The following is a 17,802-nucleotide window of genomic DNA, read 5'->3' as shown; positions in this document are numbered from 1 at the left end:
TCTTACTGTATTACAGTAGGTAATTTCAGATGGAAATTATCAAATAAAAAATGCGCCTCAACCCAGGATCGAACCATCGACCTCCTGCATGCCAACCAAAAACACTACCCACTGCACCAACTGTACAACACGACGACGACGTGCTGACAGTGGTAGTTACCCTACATATGGTTACAGTGTTGCCAGATTGCTACTCTTTAACGTCCGTTTTCTACCGGATATACTCGCAAGACGAAATTTTGTAAGAGACATTTTTTTATTGCTGGCATGTGAGGAGTCGCGCTGCGACGCCCGAGTGCGCGAATTACGCTTCATCCTGTATAACTCCAGGACACTACAATGAGAGCAGGCATGGCTTGTAGAGTGATCTGGCTATAAACCAAAACGATCTCACATTACAGAACACATTCGTGCTGCACGTGTTTACGTATCTATATCATACATGGTGCTACTAGTTACTCGGAATCGATTCCGGAGTCGGATACTCGATTCCTCAGGCATATGGAATCGACTCCTTGCGATTCCAGTCGCAATCCATCACCAATATTAAGCCCTTATCCTCGCTTCATTAGGTGTAGAACCGATTTGTGCTTTCAACATTTCTACCACGAGCGTCATTTTTGCAAAAGCTGTACGCAATAACTTGCTTTCGTGTGTAACGTCCCTTGTTAACCTTCATTTCTACTATAACAATCTTATTCTATTGCATTTATTGACCCACAATCAATTCAGGAATTACATTATTCCCCATAATACCACTACATCATTTTCGTGAAGTGCTACGCAATTACTAACGGAATAGAAAAGGAGATAAGTGGCGCGGTCCCACGACGGGTGAACCCAGCACGCACCGCAGTCCTGCGTAGCCAAGCGCGTCAATTCAAACGTGGGAAATTAAAAGCTTTCTCTAGGTTGCATAAGTTAATTTCCGATAGAATTGTTTTGTTCGTTGTGTTATTCTTGGCTCGTTTAATGTGTGTGCGAAATTTACATAAGATCCGTGATTCCCTGGTACGTGCCCTTTCCTTGTCATTTTCCACGGACAGAACACTCCGTACACTAGCTACCCAACTCAGGCTGACCCTCAGAGTTCACACACTGCACTCGACTTGCTCACCAACAGAGGTTACCTCTTCTCAACTGAACTGAATCCGCACAATCTCGTAAGGCTTATCCTTTATAGCTGGGCCCGTCCAATGTGGATGCTTCGAGAAAGGAGACGCCTCCAGAGTCCTTTCGAAGGCGGATATGGTGGGCGCACCGTCCAGATATTTCTCACAACGCCGGAGGCCTCCATTGAGGTAGCAGGGCAATGGGGACAGCAATGGTGGAAGCTCTGGCTATTGCATGCCCGACTCTCTCCCGACTGGTTCGCTGTGCAGCGAGTAGCGAGGTCCCAACACAGTGACGTCACTTGCGGTCTAGTCCCGACCAGGTTGCTCCTCCTCAGGACTTACGATTGTTTGGTGAAGTCCGCCACAATATTCTATAGGACATAATAACTGAAAGTCTTACTGGTGCGTCTCATGTGATTGAAACCCGTATTTGTTAGACGATGGCTTTTAACTCCACCACCGAAAGCCATGAAGGTAGTTTCCATGATTTCACATTTTCAAACCATGTAGATGGTACGTCCGTATCTTAATTATGATCAGAACGTATTTCTTCCTAGTCCTAGCCCGTTTCTAGCGTTGGCAATGTCCGCTGTATGTCAGTACAACACCAAACTACAGGCAAAAATGAAAACAAAATGACGATTATTGAAATAATTCATTCGTTGAGGTCGTGGTATATTTAGTTATACGTAGCTTCTGATATCGTGACCATAGCTACGGTATCTCCAGTACTATATGAAAGCTGTATCATAAGTAGGTTCCTTTTCATTTCCAAAGTTACACCGACATTCAGTGTTACATGCAAGCCCTACCACAAAGAGGTGCCTTTGTATTTCTTAAGCTCCACCGGTGTTGACTAGGATACTCGTTTCATAAACAGTGGGATATATCTTACGCAAGTATATTCAACCAAAATCTGTGCTGTTTTCCTAATTTCCTAGGCTGAATGTAAGATTAAACGCAATGTACATGACAATTGACCTCCCCTTTGTGGATAAGCCTCATACTGTACAGGATCAAGGCAAGTTTTCCAAGAATATATGCCATACAATACTGGAACCGATTTAAGTCAAAGTCCTTGCTTGTACAGTGCTCACGTAATGCCAAAGTATTGTCTCATTTCCGAGGGGAGAAGTTGTGTCAACACGCATGACTTCCTTTCCCTCAAAGCGGTGTTGAAACTCTCAGCACGCAAAGCGGAGATTGATCCTGTGCCGTGACCAGAATGAGGGAGGTAATCATGCATGTACAGTACAGTGTGTGCTGTACAGTATATATGCGTGCCAATAACCTTCCCATACCATGTCGTTAAGAGTGACTTTCTAAATCTCAGAGGTTGAAGTACTTGATTGAACAACATTGATACTGAAGAACTTAAACTATTTTAAATTGTGTGTATTCTAGAGGTAACCTTTGATAACATTCATGTGCGCGTGAAGTCACAAATCATAACAACATATGGATTTTGTTGTCCAGACTATTATGAACCGAGCGAGTTGGCAATGCATTTAGGGTTGCGTAGCTATGGGATTGTATTCGGTAGATGGTGAGTTCGAATTTCACCGTCGGCAGCCATGGAGATGGTTTTCAGTGGTTTCCCACTTTCACACTAGGTAAAAGTTGTGGATTGTACCTATTCTACATTTATTAATGCCATGGTCGATACCTTCCCAATCCTAGCCCATTCCCATCCATCCGTCGCTGAAAACCTTAGATGTTTCAGTGCATCGTTAAAACACTATTAAAAATATTTTGCTGAGTGCCGATGTTTCTGGCATTCAGATGGAATTGTCCTCCCTAAAGGACGAGGTGTGAGCAGTCTGTTTCTGAGTAAGGGAGCTCGATAGCTTCAGTCGCTAAAGTGCAGCGAGTATCCAGTATTCGTGGGGTTGGAACCCCACTGTCGGCAGCCCTCTCTAAGTTCAGCTAACTTAAGTAACCATAAAATCTATATATTAAAAAATATGAAAATTAAAGTCAATCAGTCCGCCCATTCTATCCGGGCGATTTTCTTCAGTTTTTAACTGAAAGTTATTGATGCACAGATTTGTCATCAGGTACTATAAATAACTTCCGCCTTCCTCAAATTACTTGTTTTTTCAATTTTTGTGTCTTTTTGAAGCAATGATATCTTTGGTTATAATTGAGGTACGGAGTTCGTTTTGGCCTAAGAACACTCAGTGGATCAAGCTCTTTCATTTCAGCTCTTATCTATTCAAATTGGTTGATTCTGAGGAAGGTTATGAGTGCAGGTTCAGTTTGACGTCTCATTTCTTCAACTTTTTTTCTCATTAAAGCAATCATATTTTTCGTTCTAATTGTGGTACGCAGTTCGTTTGGTCTAAAACATTCAGTGAATCAAGTGCTTTTTTTGAGGTAATAACTACTTAAATGGGTAGATTCTGAGAAAATTTATAAGTACATTTGTCTCCACGACGAAGAACTTTGAAGGACTTTTTAACAGTTCATCACGTAATGTTGTTCCAAGGAACTTTTAATTCAATTTCTTTGTGTGATGTATTTTCAAGTGTTTTTTGACATAATATTACATTCTATTACCACAGCAGATCATGTGCTTTATATCATTAACTCGAAACTTTGCAAATACATACGTGAGGATAGTAACGAACAACACCATACTTTGTAGATTGCGGACGGAGCCAGCGGGAAACTGCTAGTAAAATCATTAAATGACGAATCCAATAATTACAGGTGAAGGCTTAAATCATTAAATGATAAATCCAATAATTACAGGTGAAGGCTTAAATGATTAAATGACCACTTCAATAATTGCAGGTGATGGCTTACCCTAACCCGCAATACGTTCTATACTTACCAGGTTGCTAAGCGACTAACACTTTCATTAATATTCCGATATACAGTAAGTGATTTCCATCCTTAGTAATGTCATTGCATGCAGCCATGTTTCATTACTACCTGTAAATCCAAAGAGTATACACTTTTTCTGATGACGCAAGAGTACTATTCCCTGCTGGATACTCTTTGATTCTCTTAACATTTCCCAGCCTCCAAATATATTCAACAGATGGCAGAGCGTTCCTAATAACTTCTGTTTGCTATTTGCTTTACCCCGCACGGACACAGATAGGTCTTATGGCGACGATGGGATAGGAGAGGCCTAGGAGTTGGAAGGAAGCGGCCGTGGCCTTGATAAAGGTACAGCCCCAGCATTTGCCTGGTGTGGAAATGGAAAACCATTTTCAGGGCTGCCGATAGTGGGATTCGAACCCACCATCTACCGAATATTGGATACTGGCCGAACTTAAGCGACTGCAGCTATCGAGCTCGGCAACCTAGCTACACCAGAAGGAGTGAAGGCCATGTATCTTTAAAATGTTCTCCGCCTCACAAAAAACGTTCCTTCGAGTCTAACCTATGAGCTCGCAAGACAACCGTTTCATGTAGAAGAACTGCGATTTTAAGTAACGACACAATCCCAAGATTTACACGAAGAACTGCAGGGTAATAAAGAAAATATATGGAGAGATATTTACCAAACAGACGGCATGATGACGTAAGAATGGGTTAATTCTGAGTACAAACTGCGGCATACCATAACGCGCTTCTAATTAAATGTTCATAAAACCAATGAAAAGTTCAAGCAACACAATGTGACTACGACAGGGCTATCAAGACGAGTTATCTGACCTATGATGCGGAGCAGTACGAGTCCTCTAATATTAAATTTTATATTCAAGTCAATATACTGCCATGCCTGCTGGGAATTCCCCGTGGATGCAGCCGATGCTACAGAGGTTCATTTGAGAAGAACTGCACCCAGTGAATTCTTACAGCAACAACTAGATGCAAGACCGATTGCAGTTCCACCCAGGTATCTTGGTTCCACGATTTCTCGTTCTTGGGAAGACACTATTTAAAACTTTTTCTTAAAAGATGAATGCTAAAGTAAACGCCGAGGAACCGGAATTATGAGATAAAAGTGTGAAATATGGCATAATGAACACAGGGACCACCTGGAATATATTCTACTATGTGCGTTCAATACTGATTGGCACTCCCCCCTATAACAACTGCAAAGTAGCTCTTTGGAATGTGTGGCGATGTATGCGTCAAGATAGACTATAGTACTGTCTACTGCCACCAGATGGTGTTGCTCCTTGCCATAGGTGGCGCATTGCAGCAGCACATGTTCCGTCTTGCGAGTAGGCTGGTGGACATCCATACGACAACATGGAAGCAGACAAGCATGGACAACGGTGGACAGTGTGGTTTCTCTGGAGGGAAGGAGCTATTTCTAGCCGAGTGCAGCCTTTGTAAGGCAGACCCTCCGGTGAGGATGGGCTGCATCTGCCATGTGTAGGTAACTGCTAGTTATTGTGGTGGAGGATAGTGTTATGTGTGGTGTGTGAGTTGCAGGGATGTTGGGGGCAGGACAAACATCCAGCCTCGGGCCATTGGAATTAACCAATGAAGGTTAAAATCCCCGACCCGGCCGGGAATTGAACCAGGGACCCTCTGAACCGAAGGTCAGTACGCTGACCATTTAGACAACGACTCGGACAGGGAATGAGAGACTGCTTCAGACATTCACAAGAAGTTGGTAGCCATATGTAGGGACAAAGCACAAGTCGGAGATCCGTGTTTTGGAGTGTATCAGAGTTCAGATACGGCAGGGATTGTGCTGAACAACGTAAGAGCACTGGGCGTGTAACAACTGCCCAGTGTGTCAATGATAATGGGGCACAGGCGAATCACGTTTGATGAACTAGAGAAGGTAACAGGTCAATCACTGGGAACCCTTCACACCATCATCCATGAGGATTTGAAGATGAAGACGGTTTACTGTGCTGCCAAATCCCGCATATTCACCGTATCTGACTCCTAGCGACTATGCCCTACTCGGCGTAATGAAAGAGGTCATGCGAGGTACAAAGGGCACTAGGAAAGTTTTGCAATACGCAAGAACGGTTGGCTAGACACCCCTGTTATGGTGAGGGATGAAAAGAGGGTTTAAAACCGGTCTAGAAGACAGCAAGGCGCGACTTTCACACTAGTTGTTACCAAGAAGTGGGAATGAAAGCAATTTATGATGTCAGTTTGGTCAGGTCAGGTGCATATCGCGCAATTATCCGCTACAATTTTGCTCATGGATTAACTGTTGTCCAGTGCCTGGAGGAAATTACTCCTGTGCTGGGGAAAGACTGTCCACATTGGACAACAATTTTCCGCTGGTACAAAGAGTTCCAGAGGGGACATTTTTGGGTTGAAAACGATCCTCGTTCTGGGCGACCGTCTGAATCAGTGACTGAGGAAAACATTGAAGGTGTGAGGAAAATGTTGCAGCAAGAGGGGCGGTTCACTTATCGGCAGGTAGAAGAGACTCCCCACATCCCTGCACCACCTATTCATTCAGTTCTACACGACCATCCCCATGTTAGATTTGTTCCCTTTGGGTGCCCCATTCACTTTCAGGGAACAAAGGGCACATCGAGTGAAATGCTGCCGAAAAATGCTAAAACAGTTTGAAAATGGGACTTTGCATAATGTCAATAGCATCGTTACAGGTGACGAAACTTAGCTTTATTATTACGATGTCGCAACAAAATCCCAGAACAAGGTGTGGCTGTTTGAAGATGAGGGTTGCGAAAGTGAAGGTCAGTGAAGAAAAGGATGATTGCAGTATTCTTCACTAAACGGGGCATCCTGACTCGGGTTGGGCTAGAAACAAAAAGGACAGTTACTGCGAAGTGGTACAGTGATACTTCTCTGCCTCAGGCTCTCAAGCAGCTCCGTCGAAGGTCACGGCTCAACACTTGGCTCTTGCATCACGACAATGCTCCAGCACATCGTGCTAATGTAACAATGGATTTTCTTGCCAGATCAGCGTTGACTGTGCTTGCTCTCCGTCCATACAGTCCTAATCTTGCCCCATGTGACTTCGCACTCTTCCCAGAAGTGAAGATGAAGCTGAAATGGCGGCGTTTTGCATCCGACGAGGAGCTTCTGGCAGCATGGGATCAGGAGTATGAAAACGTATACGAAGAAAAGTGGCAGAGTTGGTTCAGTGACTGGTTTCGACGTAGGGAGAAGTATATTGAGTGTGGTGGAAATTAGTTTGAAAAAGTCTAAAGCGTTCACTCACATTGCAAAACTTTCCTAGTTCCCTTTGTAAGATGAAAAACGTCATGCAGTTGTCCACCAGTGGCGCCAGGATGCCCCCAAAGAATGGTCTACTACGCAAATATGGAAGCTGCCAGAACGATGACAAAAGTGCATAGATATTGGCAGGGAATACCTGTACCGTAATATAATTTGTGTTCTTTAAATGGTTCCTGTGAACACGAAAAAATTGTTGTGCCAATCATTTATGAACGCCCCAAGTAATATAAAGTTACCATATACACAGTCAACTTCTCTCAAATTAACACAGTGTTATATTTCGCATGTTGTTATACCTGTCTCTCTCTTTCAGGCGATAATCGATTTTCCTTAAAGTCTTTCATTTTAGTTTCATATCGGGAATTCAGTGATCACCTTTTCCTGTTTTAATTCTATCTAAGTAGTGTATTAACTGTTATAGAATGTAATCATTTGCCCAAAATCATTTTCAAATTTACCCACTGAAGAAACGAATTTATTTCCAAATGACTTTAATGGGTAATTGTGTCTGGAGCTTCCCTTATAGTCTGTTAAGTTTCACTCTGCAGGTTTGGGCCGATGACCTCGATGTTAGGCCCCTTTAAACAACAAGCATCATCATCATCATCACTCTGCAGGTTGGTTGGATCCTCGTACAGCACCGCTGAAGGCGGGACAGCACAAGAACCATTGGCAGCGTCATGATGAGGCGTACAAGGCAAGAGGTGGAAAGAGGTGGTTTTCTACTGCTTACCTCGCTTAGCGTCCGGCTCCATGGCTAAATGGTTAGCGTGCTGGCCTTTGGTCACAGGAGTCCCGGGTTTGATTCCTGGCAAGGTCGGTAATTTTTACCATAATTGGTTAATTTCCCTGACACGGGGGCTGGGTGTATGTGTCGTCTTCATAATCATTTCATCCTCATCACGACGTGCAGGTTGCCCACGGGTGTCAAATCGAACGACCTGCATCTGGCCAGCCGAACTTGTCCTCAGACACTCCCGGCACTAAAAGTCATACACCATTTGATTTTTACCTCACTTAGCCAGAGACTACTACTGCAGTGGGACCGGCCCAGTGAGTGTTACACTCAGACACACTAACCGTGCTCCGAATATCAATATTCAACACTGTCCATACCTTGCGGATTGTAAAACGCCTCAGTCGTAAATGAGACTGAGACTTCAGTGGAAGCTACATACCACTCTGACCTGTGCAAAAATTACTGCATCCAGTAAAAAAATAGCAGCAGATGGTTTACACTACACTATTATCTGCCCTTTGACAATTAAGAGGGGGATTCCTTAAGGCAGTATTATTGGACCTTTATATTTTCTTATATACATATATCAATGATATGTGTAAAGAAGTGGAATCAGAGATAAGGCGTTTTGCAGATGATGTTATTCTATACAGAGTAATAAATAAGTTACGAGATTGTGAGCAACTGCAAAATGACCTCGATAATGTTGTGAGATGGACAGTAGGCAATGATATGATGGTAAACGGGGTTAAAAATCAGGTTTCACAAATAGGAAAAGTCCTCTCAGTTTTAATAATTACTGCATTGATGGGGTGAAAGTTCCTTTTGTGGATCATTGTAAGTACCTAGGTCTTAATACAAGGAAAGATCTCCATTGGAATAATCACATAAATATGATTGTAAATAAAGGGTACCGATCTTTGCACATGGTTATGAGGGTATTTAGGGGTTGTGGTAAGGATTTAAAGGAGAAGGCATATAAGTCTCTGGTAAGACACCAAATAGAGTATGGTTCCAGTGTATGGGACCTTCACCAGGATTACTTGATTCGAGAACTGGGAAAAATCCAAGGAAAAGCAGCTCGATTTGTTCTGGGTGATTTCCGACAAAAGAGTAGCGTTACAAAAATGTTGCAAAGTTTGGGCTAGGAAGACTTGGGAGAAAGGAGAAAGGAGAAAGGAGACGAGCTGTTCGACTAAGTGTTATGTTCCGAGCTGTCAGTGGAGAAATGGCGTGGAATGACATCCGTAGACGAATAAGTTTGAGTGGTGTCTTTAAATATAGGATAGATCACAATATGAAGATCAAGCTGCTATTCAAGAGGAAAAATTGGGGCAAATATTCCTTTAGAGGAAGGGGAGTTAGGGATTGGAATAACGTACCAAGGGAGATGTTCAATACATTTCAAATTTCTTTGCAATCATTTAAGAAAGCAATGCAAATCAAAGTCACCTCCGTACAGGCCAAGAAGGCCCTTGGAGGAGTGGAAGGTAAAGGCTTCCACCATTGTTAACCTCGCCACGTGATGGGGTATAGTGGTTAGCTCTACGCCCGGCCGCCTTGCCCCCAGGAATTAATCTGGTACTCATTTTTGGTGTAGGCTGAGTGAACCTGAGGGCCATATGCACCTCAATCATTTAAGAAAAGGTCAGGAAAGCAGCAGATAGGAATCTGCTATCTGGGCGACTGCCTTAAATGCAGAACAGTAGTGACTGATTGATTGATTGATTGATTGATTGATTGATTGATTGATTGATTGATTGATTGATTGATTGATTGATTGATTGATAGATAAAATACACGTGACCTAACATTAAAATAGAATAAAAACCAAAGAAAATAAACTTTCTGGGACTAGAGCCCTGGTATACCTTGGCCTAAAAAGCAGGTTAGTTTTTCTAAGCCCGAGGTCTTTCAGCTCACGAGTTAATACGTGATCAGCGTAACGAATCCTCTCGGGATTATTATCTTTGGCTTTCAAGACCGGGACCGCAATGTCACCGTCAGAATGCTCCTCAATTTTTCTCACGCAGGTTGAGTAGACCTTGAAAAAGCCCTCAGAACAGGAATCCTAACTTCGCCTGAAATCGAACGCGGAGCCTCTGAGTCAGGCACGCTACCCCTGGACCACGTACTGGCTGCCAAACTAAAATGTTGCTGAATATTTCTAAACTGTTTGATTCCAAAATAGTTAGTAGTCCGCCTCTGTGGTGTAGTGGTTAATGTAATTAGCTGCCACACTCCCGGATGCCTGGGTTCGATTCCCGGCTCTGCCACGAAATTTATACTTCACAGAGTACTCACAAACAACATACTAAAATATCATTAACGTCGGAATACTTTCCACGTGACCCCTTCATATATTACCTGCCGCTCGGACCTGGTTCTATACGCTTTGACCGTAAAAAATTATTCCAACCTTTAACTTCATCATTCGCGACCAGTATAAATGATCGTTATGATAAACATCTTAAATGTCATGACGTGACCAAAGGGAATTATTTCTCCTGGTATCGGAGATAATCATGATTACAAGTATTTCTGTACTCTAATCAGCTAATGTGCACAGTGTTACCGTAAATTACATGTTCAAGTGCAATGCGAAGAAAAACTTACCAGAAGAGGCTATTTAGAAGTGAATGCACATGATCTGGAGGTTAATGTCATAGCTTTCTAACCGCTTGATTTAGGTTCCGTGCTGGACTCGATGACGAATTTTATGTTGTATGCAAAGCAACAGATTTGTACAACGCAAATAAAATGTTTATTGTTGAAGCTTTTTTTACTCTGTACAAAATACACATTGCTTCTTTTGCTGAATGTACATTAATTCGTATTCTGTAAAAGCTTGAAGATGCCTTGGAAATGTGATACATGTATACAAATCTAACCTAATATATATTAATTTTCTCGTCGTTGTAGGGATCCTTTCCGACACTGAATCGACATCTAAGATATTGTCAATGACTGATTTATGCACTGCAAATCCTGTGCCAAACATTGTGGGCATTCACCGTCTGACGGCAGGTTTTCCTTTATATATCCTGTAAATTTCTGTGTTGAAATGGTTTTCGTATGTGAAACGTGTTTCTTGTATAGCAAGGATTTTGATTTGAAATGTTTATAGTATATCTGTGTGCCGTTACATTGTCAAACACCACAACAACAACCATAACGGCCAGCCCAAGGTATGAACTAGCAGTTACACAACTGCACCAGTTCGTAAGAAATAAGTGTAAGCTCAATCAGACACTATACACTCCTTACAACAACAAGAGAACAAGAAAAACTTACCTTAACAAGAGGAGAAGTGTCACAACAAACCGTGGATAATTTTAATTGACCACTGTACTGGACATCAGAACACCAAAAAGTGAAAGAAAGAACAACAACATACCTTTAAGAAGGTAAAATAATTTAATCTTGATACCAAAAGTAGAACAACCTTTTTTTAAATATAAAAATAAAATAAAATTAAACCGTCCATAGAAGAGAAAAACAATCAATAATATAAGGTAATTAACCACTGAGGAAAACTCCTGAAAAACTGAGGTCGGCCAACCCAAAATAAGTGTAAAATGTACATGACTACATGATAATTACTTTAAGTGAGTATCTGTAAGCTGTTTAATTTTGCCTAGTTTGACCAACGTATTTGTGGTGATGAGTATGCCAATATAGTGTTTGCGAAGAGGTTTTGGGAAGCTCCGACTCTTCTTCTTTTCATTATGTTCTTGGCCCCCCAGAATACCATGACCAGGAAAGTCCAATATACTTACTGGAGCCTGGGGTAGTGGATATATTTCCTACTACTGTTCGTCCATAGCTTTATATTGATCACGTTGCCATGACCCGCGCTTTAACATCGTCGTTTTCACCCCTCTCATTGCGAGTGTGAATAAGCCAATGAAAATGCTGGTTAATATTCTGAATGATTATGCTCTATATCAGCGGTGGCTAAGATTTGTGCTTCTCGCGCTCCAGCGCACCCCGTAAGCGCATCAACATCTGGCTCTGGTTATCTCCCACCACTGCGGTATTCCGTAAAAGTGACGGATGTCTTCTGACAGTGGTGGTAGGCGGGGATAAGCACCAAGTATTTGTGCTGAAATCGGTCTCTTGAAGGGTAATCTGGGCAATCAAACACAACATGATGGAAAGATGTATATTACTGGTTTTGTAAAATGAACACTTTGCTTACAGGCACATGCATTCATTCTTTTCGGCAAAACAAGGAATAACGTGATCTGAGATGGGACGTGTCTTAGTTTATTTACGTTTGACCCGCGCGTTGCCGGGACGTGGTCACATTCATAACAGAATACGTGTATGCCACCGAATATTGATAGAAATTTGTCAGGTTACTTGTATATACGAGGATAACGCTTTTGAGGAAGTATTTTGTAGAAAACTGTGCACAATTTTGGTGTTGTGGCGTCCAAAGTACAAGGAGGGCCCTTCCCTTCTCACCGCAGATTCTGCAGTCTCTCAAGGTCGCCAGCTTCAAGGGAAACCACCGGAAAACAGTCCCTTTTCCTTTGTACGAGCTCGCCAGATGTTAACGGCTGCTCCCGTTAATACGCATATCTCTCAGTTTAGCACAAGCAACTAATTTTACTGGCTCTTGATAATTATAATCTTAATTATGTGTGGTGTCAGGTCTGTGGAATTTAGCTTAGCAGCGGATTAATCGATTAAAATTCAGGTTATTCCAGCACCGGATAAGAGAAAATTTTCAACCTGCGACAACTCTTCGGTACATCCCTCGTTTATATCTCACCCCTCTAGAGTTTTGCTGTGCGCTTGGGCACGCAGCAATTAGGGTGGAAATACGTTCTTTAACGAAGTGTTGCACCCTAGATGTATCATTTTAAGGTGGAAGTAATGGGGTACATTCTTTGCCAAAAGCGAGAAAGTTCTGCTAAACAAATCGAAGCCTACTCTGAGTCCAGTGAAGTTTGAATCTTCATCGAAGACAGGCTGGTAAGGTGACTGTACTGCTGTCTGACTTTTCTCTCATTCTTTCCACACCGGCAGGAGAGCGGCTAGAAAGCATATGTCCGAGGAGAACATTTTAGCCAGGCCTGCTCTAAAATGTAGTAAACATTTCGCTGGAGCACGTTATATAACTATATTTAACGTCATTAATGAAAAAGTAATGAGGTAATTTCCTCTTACCGAGTAACTGTGCATTAAAAGAGAACATGCATAATGTTCCACAGTGTTCAATGCCTGTCCATCCAGGATAATTGCTGTAAATACATACAAAGTGCCTTTACAAAATGTAATCTGCATAGCTTGTACTCTAGATGGCTTCATTTCACGCTCTGCATTGATTAAATTAGGGTAAATTGATGAAATGCGAAAAGTGGTGAATAAATGAGGCTATTTCTAGAGCTTTGTAATGTCTTGCCCGAGTTAATTTTTTTATAACTGGTGGAAATGCTTCATAAACATTATATACACTCTTTAATAACTGGCTTTAGGAGGTAGACATATCCATTAAAATAATATTACTTTTACGGATTTCGAAGACAAGGTTCCAGAATCCTGTCGTGTAAGAGTTTTTCTTTACGTGCTGCTAGGTCTACCGACACGAGGCTGAGAGAATTAAGAAACCTCAAATATCCATTGACTGATAGGGGATCGCATCTACCAACTAGGGTTCAAACCACCAGCACTCAGTACGGTGCATTTCTTACAGATAATAACCAATTTGGAAGAGTCGAATATGTGACAGCGCTCGGTGCTTGAACACGATTCCGGTTAGAGATTGGACACACCTAGGATACAAATCGAAACTGACCGACTGATTTTAGAGATGTAATATCATTAACCCAGTGCATTAAGGGACGGCATATGCTGCACTATCGAGGGATACTCTTTGCTTGTGGTGGCATCTCTCGAGAAATGACTGAAAATATGCATTGCCCATGAGAGTGAACATTTCGAGCACACAATAAAGTACTAGGATCAGTAATAAGGAGCTCCTTTTCATACCTTCTAATTCATTTCCCTTGCAGTAAACTAACGGTTCAACTCGAGATTAATAGCTTTATTACATTAAAACAATTATCATTGCCTAAAGCATCTCGCATAACCATTAAACAGATGATACTTTAATAATAATAATAATAATAATAATAATAATAATAATAATAATAATAATAATAATAATAATAATAATAATAATCTTTTTCCAGCCCACTAACTGACTTTGGCGTTTTTCGGAGGCACCGAGGTGCCAGAAAATTGTCCCGCAGGATTTCCTTTACATGCCAGTAAATCTACCAACACGAGGCTGACGTAATTCAGTACCTTCAAGCACCAGCGGACTGAGCCAGGATCGAACCTGCTATGTTGGGCTCAAAAGGCCAGTGCCTCAACCACCTGAGCAGCCTCTCAGTTCGGCCCGGCGATACTGCATTAATAATGAAGTCTAACATACAAATTATTCAGATGACGTTCTGAAAGGAGCTGGTCAGTTTCACTGTGTTATTTCTCTTTTTTCATTGACGCAATTTTTTTAAACTCGCATGTAATATATTCTCAAAACAGAAATAATACAGTTTTAGTTACGCTCCGTTGTAACCGAGAGTATCTTATTTATCTTATAAACATAAACTTCCCTGTTCCGTCTTTATTTCACATGTCATAAATACATTGCAAACCCAAGGTATACATCACATGCTTGTACACAACGTGTGGCTGGGATCACAAGGAAGACTTTTGGAAAGACATGGAAGAAATAACAAACAAAATACCAGAAAGACATGTTAAAATTATCTTAGGAGACTTCAATGCACGATTAGACACAGAAAAAGAGTACAAACAAATTACGGGCCCATACACAGCTCAGTTTAATTGCTTGGTCACAAGTTGCGTTCCATCATCTATGTTTGCGTTTCCTAGGAGGTAGACCCCAAAGCATTGCCTTCTGAACTGTCTTCGCTAAGTCTGTCTAACTTTCTGTTGCCTTTGATTAATTTGTTCAATAATTTTGTCCCTTTTTATCTTCAAGTATTCTGGGTCTTGTCTTATAATTTTTTTCAATGTTGTCTTCCTGTTTCTTGGGATTGGCCTAATATTTACTTGTAATAAGTGACAGTCGGACTCGAAGAATCCTTTGCGTGTTCTCAAGTTCAAATGTTCTCTTGTATTTTTGTTTTATATGGCTATGTGATATATTTGGAACCCCCCCCAGAAGTGTTTAGGCGTTTTCCATGTTGTGAGCTTTTGTCTCCCTTTTTGAAATTCTGTAGACATAATTTTTAGGTCAACATTTTAACAATATCGTACGAAATGTTCTCCATTCTGGCGATGAGGAATGTACGAATTTGGAAAACACCGAAACGAAATAACAATAGTGAAGTTCGCCAGATGTTTCATTCCAGACTTGTGTCAATGTCATACCTTCGTATGTGCCTACGCATGTTATGTTATGTTATGTGACCCTCTCAGACTGATTCTGATGGTTCCGTCAGCTTTTGTTTCGCTGTACCGCGTTCGAGGAGCCATCTGGCGACGAATGAACGTACCATTTCCACTTCTATTGGGTAACGTCTAAATTCAAACCTCATTGTTTTGGAAGCCTTTCTCGAGGACAGTCGAGATTTTCTTATGATGACGCAGAGCACAGTTCTCTGCGAAACGTAAAGAATTTCACCTTATTTTCTTGACACGGCATAAGTCCAAAAGCCTATATCATGTCTATGAAATAGAATCGTTGCGATTTAGCTCACACGAGCTAGTGACGATATGCATTTATAAATAATAACTAACGCGTACGAGGACTGTGTAATAAACGTGTGCGTGTCATTTAAAATATAACCGCTGACAAGGACAGATTTCAACCAGGTCCATTTCCCTTAATTTAGTGCCGGGGATTCAAACCACACGGACATGGCTATTTAAAGCATGTACATACATTCGGACAGATTTTGACCACAACTGTTTTAAAAAATGATCATTCACCAGACCAGTTGGCTGTCACTCTCCTGATCTGTCTAGAGAGCGGTATCACCCCATAACTACCACCGGTCATTGCAGTTTCCAGTCAGAGTCCTCAACTTAAACTTCAGCGTAGCGGCCTTTGGTATAGCCTCGTCTGATTAGTTTTTTTTTTTTTTGGATCGGAGGCTGAGTGCCGCATTAAACTTACTCCAGTGTTTTACGCGGAAGTGTTTCCTGATGCTAACCGTATGTGGAGGGATATCTTCATGTTGCGTATTTCTATGGTTATTGACGGTACGGGAGTACTCAGACCATTCAACCAAGGACCCGGACCACTTCTGCTTCTAACCATTTGCGCAAAGAACAGATGCAAACTCTGAAGATGACAGCCGTACTAGCTGGAGAAAAGTCATCGAATATCAAACATTACAAACTATCTATCAATCCTGTAACCGCTCCTAGAACTTGTGTGGCTATAAGTGAAAATCCACATCAGTACAAAACATAAGCTGCAATAGCGCATTATATGTACAAAGTCCAATTCACAATTCTAAGTTTCACGGGATCCACGACCGGGGCATTTGTAATTTGAAAGGCGGGAAGATACCATAGCAGTCTATGCCACGATTGCTGCATCGACCAGGCATATTGATCAGATCCTTAAAAACCGTCCATTACTTCTGTGTTGCTACACGTGCTAGCAAAAAAGTAAAATAAAATAAAAATAGAACGTTGACATTGGCCGCTAATTTGGCACCAATTCTGAAATTTTCAGCTCGGTGACTGGCAAGTGAGACCATGCATGGTGATGATGGTGATAATAGTGAATATTTCTAGAAGCCTTTTCTGCCACCCAGAATCCCTACATTCTACCTCTTGCAGATTGTTTTCTTTTCTCCGTCCATCAGCATTTTTTTGCTTGCGTTCTTTATGGACATCCTTGAAGTTGTTAATTCACCGTCATTATTATGCTCTATAGGAGATGACTTCACACTTATGCAGATTAACAGGGGGATTTCTCAATTTCTCGGTCTAAGCCTATAGAAATCAAAACAAGTAGAAAGAATGAGTCAAAGAGAATTCTACAAGATCAAAATGCTCAAGACTGAAATTAAGAGTCTCTTCATTGTTGGTGGTTTAATGTCTGACGATCACATCGCAGGTTTATGGCGACGCAAGGATAGGAAAGGGCTGGGATTGGGAAGGTGGTGGCTGTGGGCTTATTTAAGGTGCAACCCGTATTGTTTTCTGCTTTAAAAATGGGAAACAACTGAAAACCGTATTCAAGACTGCCGACGGTGAGATTATAACCCACCATCTCCCGAATGCAAGTTCACAGATACGTGATCCTAACAACACGGCCAACGCGCTTTGTGTAAGAGAGTCTGTAGACAACGTTAGAAAGCTGAGACGGTCGAGCACCACGAACCGCTATTGGGCAGGTCATAACTTACTGCTCCTGTGTAGCCTAATAAATAATAATAATAATAATAATAATAATAATAATAATAATAATAATAATAATAATAATAATAATAATAATAATTGTTGTTTCACGTGCCGCTAAACACTCGCGACAACACAGTGAAACACACTGTGTTTTGAATATTATAACCTAATACCGTATTAATGCCAAATAATAACTGAAAATGGTATCCTGAATGCTTTCCACTGCCCTACTGCATACATTACTTTGAAGAGAGGATTCACGTCTAATGACATATTGATGTAGTATTTGACATTCAACATCGGTAGCATCTTGAATTTTCTCACGTTGACAATCACAAAATCTCATATTTACTTCCCTCAGGAACAGAATGATAACAGCTCAAGACAATATTAGCTGAACCAGAA

General features: G+C 41.4%; 1 protein-coding gene across 1 annotated transcript in view; it reads right to left on the bottom strand.

The window, feature by feature from the left end:
• The window catches only part of LOC136874512 (uncharacterized), a 799,993-nt gene that overhangs the window by 751,015 nt on the left and 31,176 nt on the right, over nucleotides 1–17,802 (bottom strand). The gene's annotated exons all lie outside the window — the stretch shown is intronic.

Source organism: Anabrus simplex, chromosome 5 (genome assembly GCF_040414725.1).
Source record: "Anabrus simplex isolate iqAnaSimp1 chromosome 5, ASM4041472v1, whole genome shotgun sequence".
Classification (NCBI taxonomy): domain Eukaryota; kingdom Metazoa; phylum Arthropoda; class Insecta; order Orthoptera; family Tettigoniidae; genus Anabrus; species Anabrus simplex.
The sequence above is the reverse complement of the archived record's forward strand: the minus strand, read 5'-3'. Positions and strand labels throughout refer to the sequence as shown.